Source organism: Felis catus, assembly GCF_018350175.1.
Source record: "Felis catus isolate Fca126 chromosome A2 unlocalized genomic scaffold, F.catus_Fca126_mat1.0 chrA2_random_Un_scaffold_43, whole genome shotgun sequence".
In the NCBI taxonomy this organism is placed as follows: Eukaryota; Metazoa; Chordata; class Mammalia; order Carnivora; family Felidae; genus Felis; species Felis catus.
The window spans coordinates 96,496-114,672 of record NW_025408499.1 but is presented as its reverse complement, the minus strand read 5'-3'; the positions used below and the strand labels follow the sequence as shown (position 1 = coordinate 114,672).

The 18,177-nt window shown below is 48.5% G+C and overlaps 1 long non-coding RNA gene across 1 annotated transcript; it reads left to right on the top strand.

The window, feature by feature from the left end:
• Positions 1-362: 362 nt before the first annotated feature.
• Positions 363-17,810, top strand: LOC123383568. Its single transcript, XR_006593388.1, has 4 exons — positions 363-5,477; positions 6,769-6,861; positions 10,044-10,210; positions 17,052-17,810. It is a non-coding gene; the product is annotated as an uncharacterized LOC123383568 (long non-coding RNA).
• Positions 17,811-18,177: the final 367 nt, after the last annotated feature.

The window sequence follows — 18,177 nt, the reverse complement described above, 5'->3', positions numbered from 1 at the left end:
GCCATGGCTAAGGTTAAGGATGGCTCCCTGGAAGTGCCAGAGACACAAACAACAACAATGTGGTCATCTGCCTTGAAGGCTGAGTTGAGGGTGCATGGTTGGGTACATGTCAACTTTTGGGTTTAAATACAGGAGCCAGAAGATTTGTGGGCCAAAGTTATGTAAGGTCTCGGCATCATCTCGTGCAGATCCACCCCTCCTTTGGAAATGTCACGGTGAAATTCTGACTTTCACCCTGAGATATTCCCCATTGGTCATTGAACCTAAATCTGTTCTTTTTGCACATGTCCGTGTTGGGCTCCCTTATGGCCAGAGCCTTGGCTGGGATTATCATAAGGTCCCTGGAGGCTCCAAGGGCTGAAACCCCAACAGCACAGGGTTCTTCTCCCTGGGGACTGTGGTGAGGGCGCATGTCAGGGTGTGAGTCAGGTTTTGCCTTTGTGTTCAAGGACCAGCCCAAGGTATGTGCCAAGCTTAGCTTTGGCCTCAGGATCCCCCTTGGGAATCTCCATCCTTGTTTTGCAAATGGTCTGATGAGTTTACAAGTTCCATGCTGAATAATCTTGCACTGGTTATGGGCACCAAATCTATTTTCTATTCTCAGACCTACAGATTGGTCCCCCATAGGGAAAGAGCCTTGGCTAGGGTCAGGGTTAGGTCCAGGAAACTTCAGGAACAGAACCTACACCAATACAGGGATTTCCCAGGAGGGGTGAGTAAGTGCACCTGTTAGGGTGCGTAACAATAATAGGCTTTGGGTGCAGTGAACAGCCAATTGTGTGTTCCAGGCTTAGATTTAGGCACTGGATCCTCTTTGAAGCTCCATTCAGGGCCTGGAAATCCCAAGGTCAAATTCAGCATACCTCACTCAATATTTCAGCACCCATCATGAGTCCCAAGTCTGTTCTTTTTTCAGACCTAGGACGTGATCCCTCTCAGAAGCAGAGACATGGCTAGGGTTAGGGTTGGCTCACAGGAAGTGCTAGGGGCACAACCACCAACAGTGCCTTGAATTTGCTGGAGGGCTGAGTTGAGTGCTCAAGGGAGGCTGTGGGTCAGGCTTAGTCTTCGGGTTCAAGGGCCAGCCTATGATGTGGGCCAAGCTCAGGTTGGGCTTCAGGATCCCCCTTGTGCAGCTCCATCCTTACTTTGGATATGACATGGTGATTTCACAACATCCATGCTGAATAATCTGCATCTGTTATGGGCCCCATATCCATTCCTTTCAGACCTGCAAATTTGGCCCCCATAAGTAAAGATCCTTGGCTAGGGTCAGGGTTAGGTCCCAGGAGGTTTCAGGGACAGAACTGATACCAGTGCACAGATCTCCCTGGAAGGCTGAATTGACCATGCCTGATAGAGTGTGGGAGAGGCATGAGGATTGGGTGCATTGGACAGCCAATTTTGAATGCCAGGCTCAGCATTTTTTGTAAACATAACCCAATTCTTGTCCTTAATGAAGAACTCTTGCTTTAGGTATATCAAGTTTAATGACATTGTTTATTATCCATCAAGATCTTCTCAGGGTCTATACAAATTCAGTCTTTCAGAGTACTATCTCTGGCTTGGAGATGTCCAATGTGGATCAGCCCTTGTGACTGTGGGGTAGGTTGAGCCAAATGAACCCTGACCTTCTGGTTTCAGGACTACTTCGACATGTAGAGCCATAGGGCCTTGGCAGTGGTCCACCCGAGACCAGTTTGTTTGGAGGCTGGGCCAGACAGTATTAGAAGGGAGCTGGCATCCTTGCTGCACCTAGGGGACATGAAGAAACACATCTCCATGCCACATTGGTTTCACTCCCATTGTGGAAATATTGAATGCCCTTTGGTCATGGCTGTAGCCATTCCATCACCCTTACTGTGTCTCTGACTCTGCCTTCATTCATGCTTAGGAGCCATGGAGCTGGCACACACTCAGTGGGCTCCTAGGGATGGATGTTGTGTTCTCACTGTCCCGTGCTCAGTGACAGCCATCAGCATCGTATATACCAAATGAGAATAGCCCTCCTATTCCTGAGCTTAGTGCTTGGCTGTTTTTAGCAAGGGGTGGGGGGAGTGTAGACAGCTTGACCCATTGCTCTGCCTGATTGAGGTTTCTTCCCCCTGAAAGGCAGACAGTTCACACAAGAGCAGTAGCTGGTGAGCTGGTGAGCTCCAGAAGCTGGTGAGCCCAGAAACTTCCCTTGACAGGAAGTGGGCACCAATGCCTCTCTCCACACTTTGGAGCCACATCTGGGGCACCTCCCAGCTAAAACACTGTCAGAGCTCACTCCAGTCAATGATGGAGAAAGCAAGAAAGGCAGACCAAGTCCCAGGGCTCTCTAGGTCCTTCTGAAGGCAGAAGTCAGGCCTGGTGCCAACACAGCTCCCAAATGGAGATTCTAGGGAGCATATTTCCCTAAGACCTCTGGTGTTTCTTCTTCTTCCCACAGCCATGTTACCAGAGCTCTTGCTGGGCACTCACTTTTCCATAGAATTCCCCTTCCAATCTTTGAAGAGTTCTGGTTTTCCTTATTCAACTTCACACATCTTTGCTCCTTCTCTAAAAACAAGGTTCTTCCCACAATCCGTTCAGAGTCAATGTCTCCAGGTCCTATCCTCTGCCTTCCACCTGGGAGTCTGGTCCAGTCCTTGTGACTGGTGGAGAGATTTTGCCACAGGGCTCCTATTCAAAAGCCTTGTGACTGGCTTTCAGAAGGATACAGCCATTCAGGGCATTTTTAGCGGCCAAGCAAAGGATGTTTCATATGTAGGCTGGGCCAGAGGTCTGGCCAGGGAGCTGGTATCTTTCTGGGCTGAGAGCAAATGAAACAAGACATCTTCTTTCCAAGTGTATCCCCATTCCCACTGGAAGTGTTGAGCTTTGGCTCTCCTTGCATTTCCTTTTCCTTTCTGTATTTTGATAATTTTTTCTCCCTTAGGAGCCACGGGGCCATCACTCACTCAGCTGGCACTACTGGGTAGGCTACAAACTCCCACTATGCTCCTGTGCTAAGTGAGAGCTATCAGGCTTTGTTCTACCAAAGGAAAGAAAACCTTTACTCCCTTGGTGCTTGGTGGTTGGCCTGCTGTGCTATGTAAGGTAAAGGGGAGCCAGCTTGCCTGACTGACCTGGACGATTGAGTTTTCTTCATTCTGAGAAGCAGAAAGTTAGCACATGGGCAACATGAATGGGAGGGGGTCAGCACTAGAAGAGCCCTTGCCAGGATGGAGGGAACCAAATCCTTGTTCCAGAATCCTGAGCAAGAGCCAGCAGAACCCAACAGCTACAGCTCAAACACTGCTGCCTCGCTCAACTGATTGAAAAAGGGGGAGGGATACCCAAAGCCATAATTCACTGGTTCCTATGGAAAAAAATGCAGGCTTCTTGCTGACAGGGCTCCCAGATGTAGTCCTTCAGAGGCTTCTTTTGTCCTAAGCCCACAGGCATTTCTTATTCCGGATATAACTTGGTTGAGAGGAGACTGCACTGGGTACTTCATTCTCAACATTCTCCAAATCTCATGCGTGATGAAGAACTCTCGCAGTCTGTGTCTCCATCTCCACCACTTAACCCTTTTTGTGAAGAAACATTCTGCATATAATTTATTCAGAGCCAGTTTCTCAGAGCAATGTCCTCTTGTTTCAGCTTGGGAATTTGGTGGTATCTTTGTGATGTTGATATAGGTATTGCTCTGGGTCCTTCTTAATTTCATTTTATAATTACGTGGCCACCCCAAACCTAAGGTGTGTAAAGATGCCCACGGAGAATCCTTGAGGGTAGTTTAAGCCAGCCAGTGTTTAGGGGAGGATCCTGCATCCTGGGTGGGACAAGAGGAAGGGATGTTAGAGATATCTCCTTCCTCAATTAGACCTGTGCCCATTTGAATGGAGAACTTTGGCCTTGTAGTCATTCCTCTCCCATTGCTGCTTTTCTAACTTGCTCTCTGTTCACACAGAAAGACAATGTGGCTGTCTATACCCAGCCATGTTCCAAGGATTGGAAGTCAGTTTCAGTCAGTTCCTGAGCCAGTGGAGGACTCTCAGAGTCTGATGTCTCAGAGAACAACTGACCCTCATGTCCTCAAACTCTTCTTGCTTAGCGGGCTATTATAGGAATAGTGAATAACTGCTCTTCTTTTGAATCAAGGGATTCCCTGGAATCCTTTCAGAGCCAGTGTCTCAGAGTCATATCTTTTCCTATTAAGCAGGGAGTCTGGAACAATTTTGGTGAGTGTGCAATAGGTTTGGTCACAGGGACTTTGGGAGTTGTGTTTCAGAATTTGTAGACATCGCCAGGCCTAGAGCATTTGCAGGTGCCCACTGGAAAATGCTTGTGTGTAGGCTAAGCCAGAGGTTTTAGGAAGGGAACCATCCTACTATCTGCATCAAGACTTAATTAAGAAAGATATCTCCTTTGCAGATGGATGCTATTCTCTTTGGAGATGAAGAACTTTGTCACTGCTTGTACTCATACACATCCCATTGCTGATTTTCTAGCTAGGTCTCAGTTCATGTTCCAGGACCATAGGGCTGTTATTAACACAGCCATGACTATATGAATGGTGCCAGGTTCCCAGTCAGTTTCTGTAAATTGAAGGTTCTCTGGGTCTAATATCTAAGAGGAAACCTGGCCCTTCTGTCCCTGAGCACATGGTGTTGCTTAGCTGGCTAGTGTATGCACAAGCATCACTATCCAGTTGCCCTCCCTCCCCTCACTAATATAGATCCATTCATTTTGAAGAACAGGCAGTTTTCATGTGGGCATGATGCTCCAAGATCTGATCACCACATAAAGTCCCCTTGGATGGAATCCTGTACCATGTACTGCTTCCAAACACTTACCCATCGGCTGGGAGTACATCCCTGCTACAGCTGTATCACCACTGCCCCTATGTCCTGATGGCAAGGATAGAGCACATAAGTAGAACCAGGTCTTTCCCTCTGATTCTGAAAAAACAAGATCGGAAGGCTTCTTGATGACAGGGCTTTCAGGTGGAACTTATACATGGCACTGTTGGCCAAATCCTGCTGGCGTTTCTCTTTCCTGAGTCAGTCAGTGAACTGGGGAAGACTGTGCTAGTCACATAACTTCCTATATTATCTCATTCTTATCTCTGATGCAGACTTCTTGGATTCCCTCTATGTGTTTTCACCCCTTTGCTCTATTTTAGTGCTGAGCCCATGCTGGGGTCCATTCCATGTGATTGTCTTACTGTCATATCCTGGGCTCTCCACTGGGGTTCTGGTCCATTTATTGTGAGTGTGGCATATGTTGTCCCAAAGGGCCCCAGGGTCTTTACAGGATAGACTTCCCTATATGCTTGTTCATCTCTGCATGAGTCTCAAACTCAGGTTTCTGGCCAAGTAGGCCTATGTTTTTCTTTTTGTTTTGCCATGAACAGATCCTCAGAGCCTCTTGGGTTTTGAAACATCTTGAAAAGACAAGAATAACTATAAAATGGGAAGGTGTTACAGTGTCTGAATGATGCTCAGGTCAGTATCTATTTATTTTAAACCAGTGCAACCTTAGTAATATGGGAATAGACAAAGCAACCCTGTTCTAGTTCGTTCCTCTGCATTTCTCCAGGCATACTGCACACTGGCCAGCATCTTGACTAAGTATCTCCTCACATAGTTTATTCCTGGTCCTCTTACACATCACAACATGCATATCCATTTCATGTGAGGGTAAACATGTGAAAGCACTTTAATCCTCCAAATGTGGGCTGGGAGAGGTGAACTGGTAAGGAGGCAAACACTAAGTATTGCTCTAATGGGTTCCACCCTATCTGCCAAGCCCTGCCTTCTGCCACTGTCCTTGAGGCTGTTGTGGAACTAGTCCTGCCAGCCAGAACTATCACTGTTGTTACTGTTGAGTATGTTGAAGGAGGACAGTACTGCATAGGCCAATGCCATGGCTGCCACACCATGACCACAGGATGGCTTTGCTGGGCCACTGAGGCTGCTATGGAACTGCCTGATGCACAGGGTTGTTCATGCCTTGGCACCTGACGCAGAAACCTCATTGTGGTGGTGACCTGCACCCACCACTGATGCCTGTGGTCCTGCTGAGCCCTCTGTGCCCCCAGATGGAAGGTAAATCCAAGTCTGAATAAGTGCAAGTGCTGCCATTAGCAGTGGCTGGGCTGCCTTGCTTGCTTGCCAGTGGAAGTGGGCTGCCCACTTCCAACATGCACAGGCTTGGGTGAAAATCTATGCCTGGGCGCCAGTTGAGTTAGTGACAGCTCCAACACTCCTAAGTCTAAACAGGTACATAGTTAGACATAGAACCATGGAAAGCAAGTGTCCATTATGAGGGCCAATATTTCCAATGGGAATGGGAACAATCTGGAAAGGGGATGTGTAACTTCATGTCCCCTCAGCCAAGAAAGGAGGCCAGCTCCCTTCCCAGTCCTCTGGCCTAGTCGAAGTGCAAAGGTTCCAACCTGGGCTCTTCCATTTCCCTAGGCATCTGAATGCCTGAATGGTTTTGACACCAACTTCCCAGGGGCCCTGTTACCAAACCTATTCCACAGTCACAAGGATGGGACTAGGATCCCCAACTGAACACCAATTTGCCAGGCTACGTTTACTCAGACTTGTGCAGGGATGACTCGTTCTTGCACTGCTGCAGGATATATTAACGTTTCCTCAGCACAGCCTTGTCAGACCCTCCCCTGGTGGAGCTCAGGACCCAGTTGTCACACCTGGATTTTTTTTCTATGGAGTCAGTGCTCATGTCATTCCCATTTTTGTTTCCTGTTCTTTCCATCTTCTTGGCTAGACCTTGAACTCCTAGAGGGAAGACGTGGCTGCCTTACCAGCACTGGCACTATGTGAATGCTCAGATGCTCATTCCCAGTGGCTGACTGAAGAGGTAAGGGGATCCATCCCACCATTTAGCAGCTCAGTCATCGTAGCCTAATTTACCTGGGTCATTTTTCAATACTTATTTTATCGTATATTTGTTCACTCCAGTATAGTCATAATTTTGGGTGTGAAATCACACTCCAAGATCAAGAGTCTCATGCCCTACTGACTGAAAGAACCAATTTTAATGGAACTAGACTGATTTCTAAGTTATCTTGCAGGTTAACATTTTGTACATATATTAGGTTATGCTGAATTACAAGAGAACGTGCCACATTTCAAAAGCATGTCCCCATAGATTTCCTCACATGACGGTGCTGGGTGTGTGTTTAGATTGGAGACTAAAGTCCTTCATGTGGTCATTGAGGAACCCAGAGTTCCTCCATTTTACCCTTCTCCCTCCCGAGGATATCAGGTACTTGCACAACCAGCAGCACAAGGGGCGATAAAGAGGAAAGAGAACAAGGAAATGCACCTGGGAGCATGTTATCAGCCTGGTCTAGAGTGCCTAAAATATCCACCTTTTCACTCATTCCTTGTTTTATTTATTTTTTTTTAATTTTTTTTTTCAACGTTTTTATTTATTTTTGGGACAGAGAGAGACAGAGCATGAACGGGGGAGGGGCAGAGAGAGAGGGAGACACAGAATCGGAAACAGGCTCCAGGCTCCGAGCCATCAGCCCAGAGCCCGACACGGGGCTCGAACTCACGGGCCGCGAGATCGTGACCTGGCTGAAGTCGGACGCTTAACGACTGCGCCACCCAGGCGTCCCATGAATATGACGTTTTATCACTATCTCTGAATATCTTTAAGAAGTGAAGGATCATTGACTTTTAAATAGAAGAATTAGTAAAACAGTAGGTTAAAAATCATAATTTGTGAGCTTACAGACATATAGTATTAAGATATATGACAGTATCGGGGCGCCAGGGTGGCTCAGTGGGTTGAGCGTCCGCCTTCATCTCAGATCATGATCTCACGGTTCGTGAGTTCGAGCCCCGCATCGGGCTCTGTGCTGACAGCCTGTTTCCGATTCTGTGTCTCCCTCTCTCTCTGCCCCTCCCCCACTCACGCTTTGTCTCCCTCTGTCTCAAAAATACATAACCATTAAAAAACATTTAAAGAAATTACATTAAGATCTATGCCAGTAGGAATTAAACGACTGGTGGTTGAGAAATCAATGAAGTGCCTCTTAAGGTTGATTGTTTTCAAGTACGAAAACTCTCATAAACCACATGACTGCAAGTATAGTGTAAATATTGAAACTGCAGACCAGTTAGCCAGTTAAATGGAAAGAATTCTACATATCTGTGTTCACTTACACTTCAGCACCCCACTCTTTCTTTCTGGTGAGGTCATGATCTCTCGGTAGTGAGAATGCTGAGAGAGGAAGTTGGAAGGAGCCCCCTTGTGTCTGGGTGCTGGTGACATGGAGGGAGCTATTGTGGGCCTCCATGTTTTCCTAGGTGTCCACGGTCCAGGAATATTACAGCCCTCCCTAATTCCCCTGCACAAACCGGGCTAGGAGAAGAAGTTCTGGCTGCCGCAACTTCCTGTGAGATGTGGCCTGAGATCTCGACAGAGTTGACCTAAGATCTCATGAGATTTGCCCCTCAAACTCATGACATCTGTCAACAGGACAGAGTTGGCCGTTTGCTCTGAGATTAGAAGAAACACAGAGTGCCCTCAAGGTTCCACAGCCTGGGAGAATCAACGAGGGCTTATTGTGTGTCCGGGGGAGCCAGGTGCTGTGCACTTTCCTTTCCCCCCGCACCTCCTCACCTCCTGTTTCAATCCCCTCTAGCTTCACAGAAAGCAAGGGCCACCAGGCCAAGTCTTCCCTATTTTAGTGGTGGTTGTTACCCCGGCTGCTCTTGGAACGCTGGATGAGTTGGAAAGGATGAGCCAGGGACCTCATATCGTTTGGGTGGTGGCCTTGGGTTGTTTGTGGGACCCTGGGTGTTGGTAGCAGTCCACAAAGCAGGAGTGTCCCAACCCTGCCTATTTACACTGCACAAAGGTGACTACACTAAGGAGTTGTCGTGCCTGCCCCCTTCTGGCTATATTTGGCCTGACATCTCGTGAGATTTGGCCTGGGGATCTCACAAGATTTGTCAACCGAGCAGAGGTGGCTGCATCTTTTAGAGTCACGACAGACACAGACTGCGCTAAGTGTCCATGGCCTAGGACAGCGCTCAGGGATACTTTTTCTGTGTTCACATGAGTCCATTTCTGGGCACTGTGCTTCACCCCACTCCTCCTCCTCTGCTGTGTCTTGTGCCTCTAGTTTACTGGGAGTAATGGGTCAATCTGGTCCAGCAGCCCCTGTTTCTGTGGCCAGGTGTTTCACCCACCACATCTAGGGTGCTGAGACAGACAGGAAATACGAACACGACCCCTCGTGTCTTGATGATGGTGACATGGCAGGGTCTACTGTGGGACCACAGGTTTTCCAAGGTGTCCCCAACCCAGGCAGAGCACAAGTCGACTTCTTTATCCTGCACAAAAGAGGTTAGGCTACCTAGTTCCCGCTCCTGCCAAGTTCCCAGGAGGTTGGAAAAGATCTTGCCAAATTTGGCCATGGATCTCATGAGATCTGCCCCGAGATCACGGGAGACTTGTCAACAGGGACAAGGTGGCTGTGTTCTCTGGCGGCAAGAGAGACACAGAATGCCCTCAAGTTCCTGCACCCTGGGAGGTGCAATGGCAGGCTGCCTGTGTGTTCAGAAGAGGCGGCTCCTGTGCACTTTGTTTCTCTCTGCACCTCCTGACCTCCTGTTTGCATCACCTCTCACTTAGCATGAACAATATGCAGTCCAGCTGTTACAGCACATACTCGGCACCCAGGAAGAGCCAAGCCACACTCATTCAGGCAATGAGAAAACACTGTTTATGGGGCAACGTTGCCGGCCCAGTGGAGTTCCCTCCAAAGGGTGAGCCCCCGCACCTCGGCCTTTGCCTCCTTTTCCGGCGGTGATGTCAGGGGCTTGAGAGACAAAAGAAAAATGGGAGGGGGTACTTATCAGTGGTGTGCTCTACGGGTAGTTGGTGGAGGCAGGAGGCAAAAAAGATCACAGAAGCTATTAGAAAGCATGGGGAGTATCCAGCCTCAGTCATCAGGCTGGCCCCTTTTATCTTTTTTTTTTTTCCCAAGGTTTTCTTCTCACAGTCATTCTTTCCTATTTCAGTAGTCCGTGTTACCGCCACTGCTCCTAGAATGCTGAGAGGCTTGGGGAGTACTGGTGAGACACCTCGGGACACTTTGGTGGTGGTGCCTGGAGACATTTGTGGAAGTCCAGGAGTTCCTAGGTGTCCCCAATCCATGAATGTCCCTGTCCTGCACAAACCAGACTAGGTGAGTGAGTTCCCACTCCTGCTGAGTTCCTGTGAGATTTGTCCCAAGATCTCCTGAGAGGTGCAGTTAGATCTCGCATGATCTGGCCTTATATCTCACGAGAATTGTCCCTAGATCACGGGATACTTGTGACCAGGGGACTGTGGCTTCGTTTTACAGACTCAGGATAGACACAGACTATGCTCAAATGTCCAATGTCTGGGACAGCTCTCAGGTAGCCTCTTAGTGTGATCACAGAAGCCACTTTCTGTGCACGTTGTTTCTCCCTTCCCCTCCTGCCGTCAGGTTTCTCTGTCCTGTAGTTCGGTGTGACAAATGGGCCTCCGGTCCATTTGTTCTTACTTCATTGGTCCGTGTTTAGCTGTAGTGTACCTTAAGGCTGGGAGTGGCAGAAAGTACGAGCGAGGCCATTCATGTGAATTGCTTCTGGTGTCTGTTGGCTTTTGTACACCCCTGGATGTCGCAGCGGTCCCCATGCAGAAATGGCCCAGCCCTGGCGGTGTGCCTTGCAGGTACAGCCAAGACCAGGAAGTTCCTCCTGCTGCCAATTTCCTGTGAGATGTGACTCAAGATCTGGTGAGCTTTGGACACACGTGTTCTGAGATATGACCTTAGATCTCAGGAGATTTTCCCTTCATCAAGCACTAGTGGTCACCAGGGAAGAGTGCCTGTGAATTCAGGGGCAGGACGACACAGACTGCCCTGAAATGTCCAAAGCCTGGGAAAGTTCTCAGGGACTCGGTTCGTGTGCTCATGGCCAGTTCCTATGTGCGTTGTCTCTCCATACTCCTCCTGCATTCTGGTTTGTGTCCCCTGTATTTGTGTGTGGAAAATGGGCTGTCTGGTTCATCCCTTCCTATGTCTTGGTCTGCATCTCACCCTCCTGCACCTAGGACACTGAAAGGCTGGGGGTATGAGCCAGGCACCTGATGTGGAAGTGCTGGTGGCATCTTTGAGCTTTGGCGCAACCACCGTTGTTCTTAGTGGTCCTCAATCCAGGAATGTCCCAGACCTGCCAGCATACTCTGTGTGCATTAGGCAAGGCTAGGAGTTCCTGTTTCTGCTGACTTCCTGGAGATTTGGCCAAATTTCTTGCAAGAGTTGACCTTAGTTCCCTCGCGATTTCCCCCTAGATCATGGGAGATTTGTCAACAGGGAATCGTGACTCCTTTTGAGGAGGGCAGGACATATGATCCTCTCAATCGATGAAGAAGGAATTAACAAAAGACAGCATTCTTTCTCAAATCGAAACCCTCAATAAATTAGGAGCTGAAGAAACATCACTCAACATCCCAAAGACCATGTGTGAAAGACCCACAGCGAATATCATCCTCAATGGGGAAAAACTGATAGCCTTTTCTGGGCTTGAGTTGATTTTCTTGCAGAGTCCAGAAGGAATATCTCCAGTGCTTGCTCCCTGAGTCTCACAACTCATGTTAAAACCTGGAGTAAACGTCTCTGATTGGGACTGGCTGGCATCTTAGCTCTTAGGGAAACTAAGAAACCTGGTATGTGAACATTCAGGTTTCAAAATGTGGGAAATTCCTCATACATGCAAAGGGATTTCAGACACTGAATGGACAGGATATGACAAAAGATCCTCCAATGCCCAACACCATGGAGACAGCCTTGTGGAGAACATTCTAAACCCAGTGCCAATCGCTCCCCGACCCTCTCCCAAACACACACCCGTGCACAATACAACTCAGACATTGATACTGCCCAGAGCATAGGGTCAGGGCATAGAATCCTTAGTGTGGATGGTTGATTCAACCTTCAGTATTATTTAAATTATTTACAATGAAACTTGAAAACTTTTAAAGTTCACATTTCTCGGAATAGAGCAATTATTCTAAAGCCATGGTACCGAACAGGCATTAGAGCGTGTTTTCAATCATCTGTATCCGTCAATCACCACTCTAGGAGCCTCCTACTATTGTAACAGATTCCCACAAACTCACTTGCTTAAAACCACACCAACTAATTGTTACGCTCTGGACACGAAAAGTCCACAGTGAGTCTCCCGGCACTAAAGTCAACATGGCAGCAGGACTGAATTTCTTTCTCTGGACTCCATGGAAGAATCTGTTTGTTGTCCCTTCCAGCCTTTAGAGGATGCCCACCTTTTTCTCTTGGAGCCCGTGACATCTCCAAAGCCGGCCATGTCTGATCAGTTACTCTCACATCACATGATCTTGACACTGACTCTCCCTCTTTCACTGACATGGACCCTTGTGATTACATTGGCCCCTCCAGGCTAATCTCCCGAGCTCAAATTCCTTCATCTTATCACAGCTACAAAGTCTCTATCACCGTGTAAAGTAACGTATTCCCAAACTCATGGGGTGAGCATGTGGACATTTGTGGGAAGCTCTAGTCTACCATAGCTACTACCCCCATCAGTGAACACATCTCTAAAGCATGTCAATCAGTGCAATCTCCTCATTCCTTAAATCAGCACATTACCACCCGTCAGTCTACTGCTTTTGAGAGCCAACCTGTCAGCAGCTGACACCAACTCATGTATGTCCCCGACATCCACCGTTTCCAGAACTCCACACTTCCCAAAAATTCTACATAAGATCAGCAGTGTGGCCACTTCAGAGAGACCGTGAGTGACTGACAGGGCTTGCCCTTCCTGAAGGAAGCAATACATTCAGCTCTGTGCTTGCTGCTGCAGAAATTATGAGCAGAGCTTGTCATTTTTCAAACTATTTCAGTATGCCATGTATACATTTCCCAGAACATAACTGAATGAAAGGGAAAAGGGAAAGAAAGACCGTGCACGTGCCAGTGTTGAGGCATTTGAATTGGGGAGAGAGAAGGAGGAACCCTGTGGTGGGAGGAATCTGAGGATCCAGTGCCTTGAAGGTTCTCAGGGATAAGAGCTGTGTGCTGCAAGCAGATTTCATGGGGGGACAGGGCTGGAGGAGTGTGTGTGGATTGACTGTGTCCTGTTAAAAAGTCACACATTGGGGCGCCTGGGTGGCTCAGTCGGTTGAGCGGCCGACTTTGGCTCAGGTCATGATCTCATGGTCCGTGAGTTCGAGCCCCGCGTCGGGCTCTGTGCTGACAGCTCAGAGCCTGGAGCCCGTTTCAGATTCTGTGTCTCCCTCTCTCTCTGCCCCTCCCCTGTTCATGCTCTCTCTGTCTCAAAAATAAATAAACATTAAAAAAAAATTAAAAAAAAAAGTCACACATTGAACTCTAATGCCTAATGTAACTCTAATGTGACTGACTTTGCAGAAAGGCCTTTACAGAAGATATAAGGTTAAATGAAGTTAGGGCCATGGGGCCCTTGATCCAATAGGTTTAATGTCCCCAAAACAGTGAGCTTGAGCTCCCCACCTCCCACCCGTGCACAAGCACCCAGAAAAGGACACGTGAGACCACAGGGCAAAGAGGGCCCTGTGTGAGGATGGGAACAGAGCTCTCACTGACACCTGAATTGGTGAGAACTTCCCATTCTGATGTTAGATTTCCAGCCTCCAGAATTGTGACAAACAGATGTCTGGTAAACCCAGACATGGTGTTCTGTGGTATTCTGTGAAGGTAGCCTAAGCTGATTAAGGCGGGTGACACTCGGGCATCGGCCTCAGCAGCTTATCCTACCTGGGCATTTCCAGAATCTAACTCAGTTTTGTCTATGTTCCGGAACTGGCACTCACAATCCACTTCCCCCCTGTGAAGGATGATCTGTGAATTTACTTTTTTTCAGTTAGCTCCATGCCCAGTGTGGGGCTTGAACTCACTGACCCCAAGATCAAGATTCCCATGCTCTACCAATGGAGCCAGCCAGGTGTGACTGACCTGTGACTTGTCACATGGTTGATGATTTCATAGCACAATTTCTTACATGTAGGAATGACCTAGACCGAAGATCTTCTTGGATTTTCTTGTCATCCACTTTGACCTCAAATATCAACCTAGAATGACCTGGGAAATCTAGGTCCAGATTCTGCAGGGTGACTCCTTGACCCCACATGGCATGCTCTTCCTTTTCTCTTGGGAAATTTCTGTGCTTCTGACTCTCCAGAACCACAAGACACGTATTTGACTGCTGTGGAGAGAGCTGGGCTTAGTCTTGGGGAGACACAGTTGAAAAGGAAAGAATCCCCAGAATCAGGGTATGTTGTGGTGTATGGAATTATAGAGGATGTTCCTGTGGGAGGAACAGAAGCTGAGCATGAGAGCCCCTCTCCCACTCCGCTTTTCGGCGGGCCCAAACCTTCCTTTTGTGGGAGCAGCAGATGAGACACTTCCAGCAATAGTCAAAAACCATCATAATAATTTATAGAAGCAAGGATTCCGTGCAGCCTCTAGATTTGAAGGCCTGGAGGCTCTTACATAGATGGCAAGCCAGCACAGCAGAAGAGGACCTCAAAGTCCGAGAAGTGTGAGTTCACCAAGCGGATAAGGAGCCCTTTGCAGATAGGTGGAGTGTGCTTAGTGGAGGTAATCTCGCAAACGAAAACTAAGGTGGGAAGAACATGCACAGGCCAACGGCACCGCGGCCTGAGGGAGAAGACAGTCTGTGCCAGCACAGGTGTATCTGCACATGGCCACCAGCTCCATTTGGGCAGGCACAGGTACTCTGCTCATCTAGGTTTGCCTGGCTCCACCTTGAAATTGTCTTTCACACAGGCCAACACAGGAAAGGCTGTGTCAGCGTGAGGGGAAGATGAGGGAAAACTTTGCACCAGCAAGAGAAGCACTCATTTTTCTCCCTGTTTGATCAGATCCTGGGGAGCTCAGCATTCATGGCCACCTGCCCCCCGACCCTTCCCCCACAGGCCTGGGCACGACAGGCTTTAGGCCACTGTTGGGGGAAGGGTGACCAAAAGTCAGGAAGCCCTGGGCATTCAGGATGACACCTGCCTGCAAAATCTCCACGCACTGAACATCTGGGTTCCTGCTTCTACACTGTGGGTTCCGAGAGCAGGACCACGGTGCCCCTCGTAGCCTCTTGGGGGAGGTGCACAAGGATCCCAGGATTGAGGCAAGGGCAGGTCCAAAGGATACCATCCCACCTTCCCCTTTAGGCCCAGCTGAGAGTTGACAGCAGGAGGTGAACAGGGTTCCAGGCACACCTCATTCTTCCCTTGAGTTCCTCCACGACTGCACCTTGGATGAGATTTGTGCAATCCAAATCAGCCTTTGGAGGGAACAAAGCCATGTCTTGAAAACAAAGCCAAACAACTATTCTGAAGACACTAGAAGCATCTGGGCAATTTTATGGTCATCAGCAGAGCACTTCTGGGGTCTGATTTGCCTATGTCTTGATTGCGCCTCTAGGTACTGTCTTACTTTTCCATATATATACATATACATATACGTATGTATATGTATATATATTTACATAATTAATTGCTCTAGTAACAAACCCTCTAGCTTCATTGCCCTCTTTTAGCTTCTCTCGGTCTTTTTTCTTGCTACCATTCTCCTTTCAGCATGGATTGGGTCATTATTATGGCTGAACTGCCAGAATCTTTGTCCCTTTCATAGGCTTCATGGGGTAGTGCATCTTCGTGAGATCTGCGAGATCATTTTGCTGTCCATTGGTGTGGTATTTGTGGTGTACTCTCCTATGATCCTGTTGCCAAAGATTGATTCTAGAGCTGCTTTCTGTTAAGTGGGCTGGGTTGTTGGTACACTACTAAGAAAGAATGAGTTCAGCGGTAAGTATATTTTGTCATGAAGCCTTTGGCTTACCTCCTATGTCTTCCCATTATGTCTTACTTGAACATTCAGGACACTCTGTTCTATAGGCGTGATCTGACTGGCTCTATCAGAACCCTCCTGTGGACCTTGTCATATGCAGATAAGATAAGCCAAGAGAGTCACATTGAGTTTTCAGTGGCATTAAAATCTTTTGACAAGGGCTCCTGGTAACCCACAAATCCTCACAACAGTTGTGGAGATGTGTAATGTAATGTATATATTTTTCAAACTGTAAATGGGGTACCTAGGTGGTTCAGTCCGTTGAGTGTTTGACCTTGGCTCAGGTGGTGATCTTGCGGTTTGTGTGTTGGAGCAACCGAGTTGGGTACTGTGCTGGGCCTGGAGCATGCTTCAGATTCTGTGTCTCCCTCTCTCTCTGCCCCTCCCCTGTTCGTGCTCTGTCCATCTGTCTGTCTCTCTCAAAAATAAAACGTTAAAAAAAAAACCCTGAAATTGAGGTCAATGTATTTATTGTAATTCTATTTCACATTAGCATTCTTTATCTCATCTAGTTAAACTTGTCAACATCTGTTTGGGTGGTGTCTCAGTCCGCTCAGCCTGCTCTAACAAAATCGAACACAGAAATTTCTTTCTTATGGCTCTGAGGGCCAGGAAGTCTAAGATCAAGGCCCCAGCATGGTTGAGTCCTATGAGGGCCATCTTCTTGATTCATAGCCAAACACCTTAGGGCTGTGTCCTCACTTGGTAGAAGGAGCAAGGGGTCTCTGTGGCGTCTCTTTTACAAGAGCACTAATCCCATTCATGAGGACCTTATGGTCTAATCAACTTCCAGAGGCCCACCCGCTAATACCATCACATCAGGCATCAGGATTCCAACATATGGATTTTGAGGGGAAATGAACATATGGATGTTAGCAGATGATGACATGACCATGTGTTGTAGAATCTCCACTTTGTGTGCCTTGGCTGGGAGTCTTTGAGGAAATTACTGAAGCTCTCATTGACTCAGTTGATTCACTTGTAAAAGGAGAAGTGCCTTAGTGTTGTGGGAGGCCATGGGAAAGTCCCCCACTTGAACCTTAACTCTTTGTGTTGGCTGGATCAACAGATTGTGAGCTTGGCTCTAAGCAGGCCCTCTGGCGTGTTGATTTCTTAACAGATGCACAGTGGCTCTGAGGGGATGAAGACTTGGCAGTCTAGTCAGCGACTAACCTGGATGCGGCAGGTTCCTGAAAGTACCACATGATCTCTGCTTGTTTCCCTCCTCTCTTCCTTTGCCATTTGAACACCCACCATACATGAAGAGGCTCAGGTGATTGATGTCTGAGAACAGGATGCTGACTGTTCCCTCAGGTAAGAGTTAAGTGCCAGACCTGGGCAAACCATTTTGAGTACCTCCTAGCTCATGTATTTTAATTGCCTCTTTGTGGAGTGTAAACCTCTTAGACCTTAACCTAGAGGATCTTGGTGCAGAAAAGCTTAGCAGATGGAGGGGAAAATGGAAACAGAGTTGGATATAGATGTTAGCCTCAGGGGAAAGAATGTGGTTTGAGTTGGGAAATGAGGAGGTGGGTAAAGGGAAGGTGCATATATGTATCAGGTGGCCCTCCTGCCATCTCACTCCCTCTATCTCCATAGTAAAGAAACATGAACAAATATTAACAGAAAGTTCCCCAGGGCAGGTGCTGGCCCCGGTCACAGCCATTCATTCGCTTTGTAATTAACTCGATGGTGTTACTTTAGCATTATTGAGTATTTGAGTATTATTATTTGAGGAGCACTGGGTTCATGTACAGCCACCTCCCTGGGAAACCAGCTTTGCAAAAGCTTCCTGGGTCTCTTGAGGGGTGACAGGGAGGTGTCCACCTTGGGAGGAGACACCTGCCAGTCCCTGTCCCACTGGCCTGGTCTCTGGAGCCCTCTGCCTGGCTCCCGGCTGTCAGGCTGGCGGGCAGTCGGTCAGAGCATCTGGTGGGCCCAGGGAGGTGCGGTGGTGCAGACGGTGGCGCCCAGGAGCTGTGCCCCCTGCGGGGGGTAGGGGTGGGAGTGGGGGTGGGGGGATGGGGCGGCCTGGATCCTGGGCCCAAGCAGATGTGCGGGAGCGCGCGCACGAGTGCGCGCATGCGCGTGGGCCAGGGCCAGAGCCCGGTGAGGGACACAGCTGAGGCTGCGGCGGTGCTGTGAGTTGGCTCCCAGCCCGCCTGCCGCCCCAAGCCCCCAAGTGTCTGGGCCAGCCAGGGACTGACGCCCACCTCAGCCCACGACCGGGGACATGCTGCTGCCTG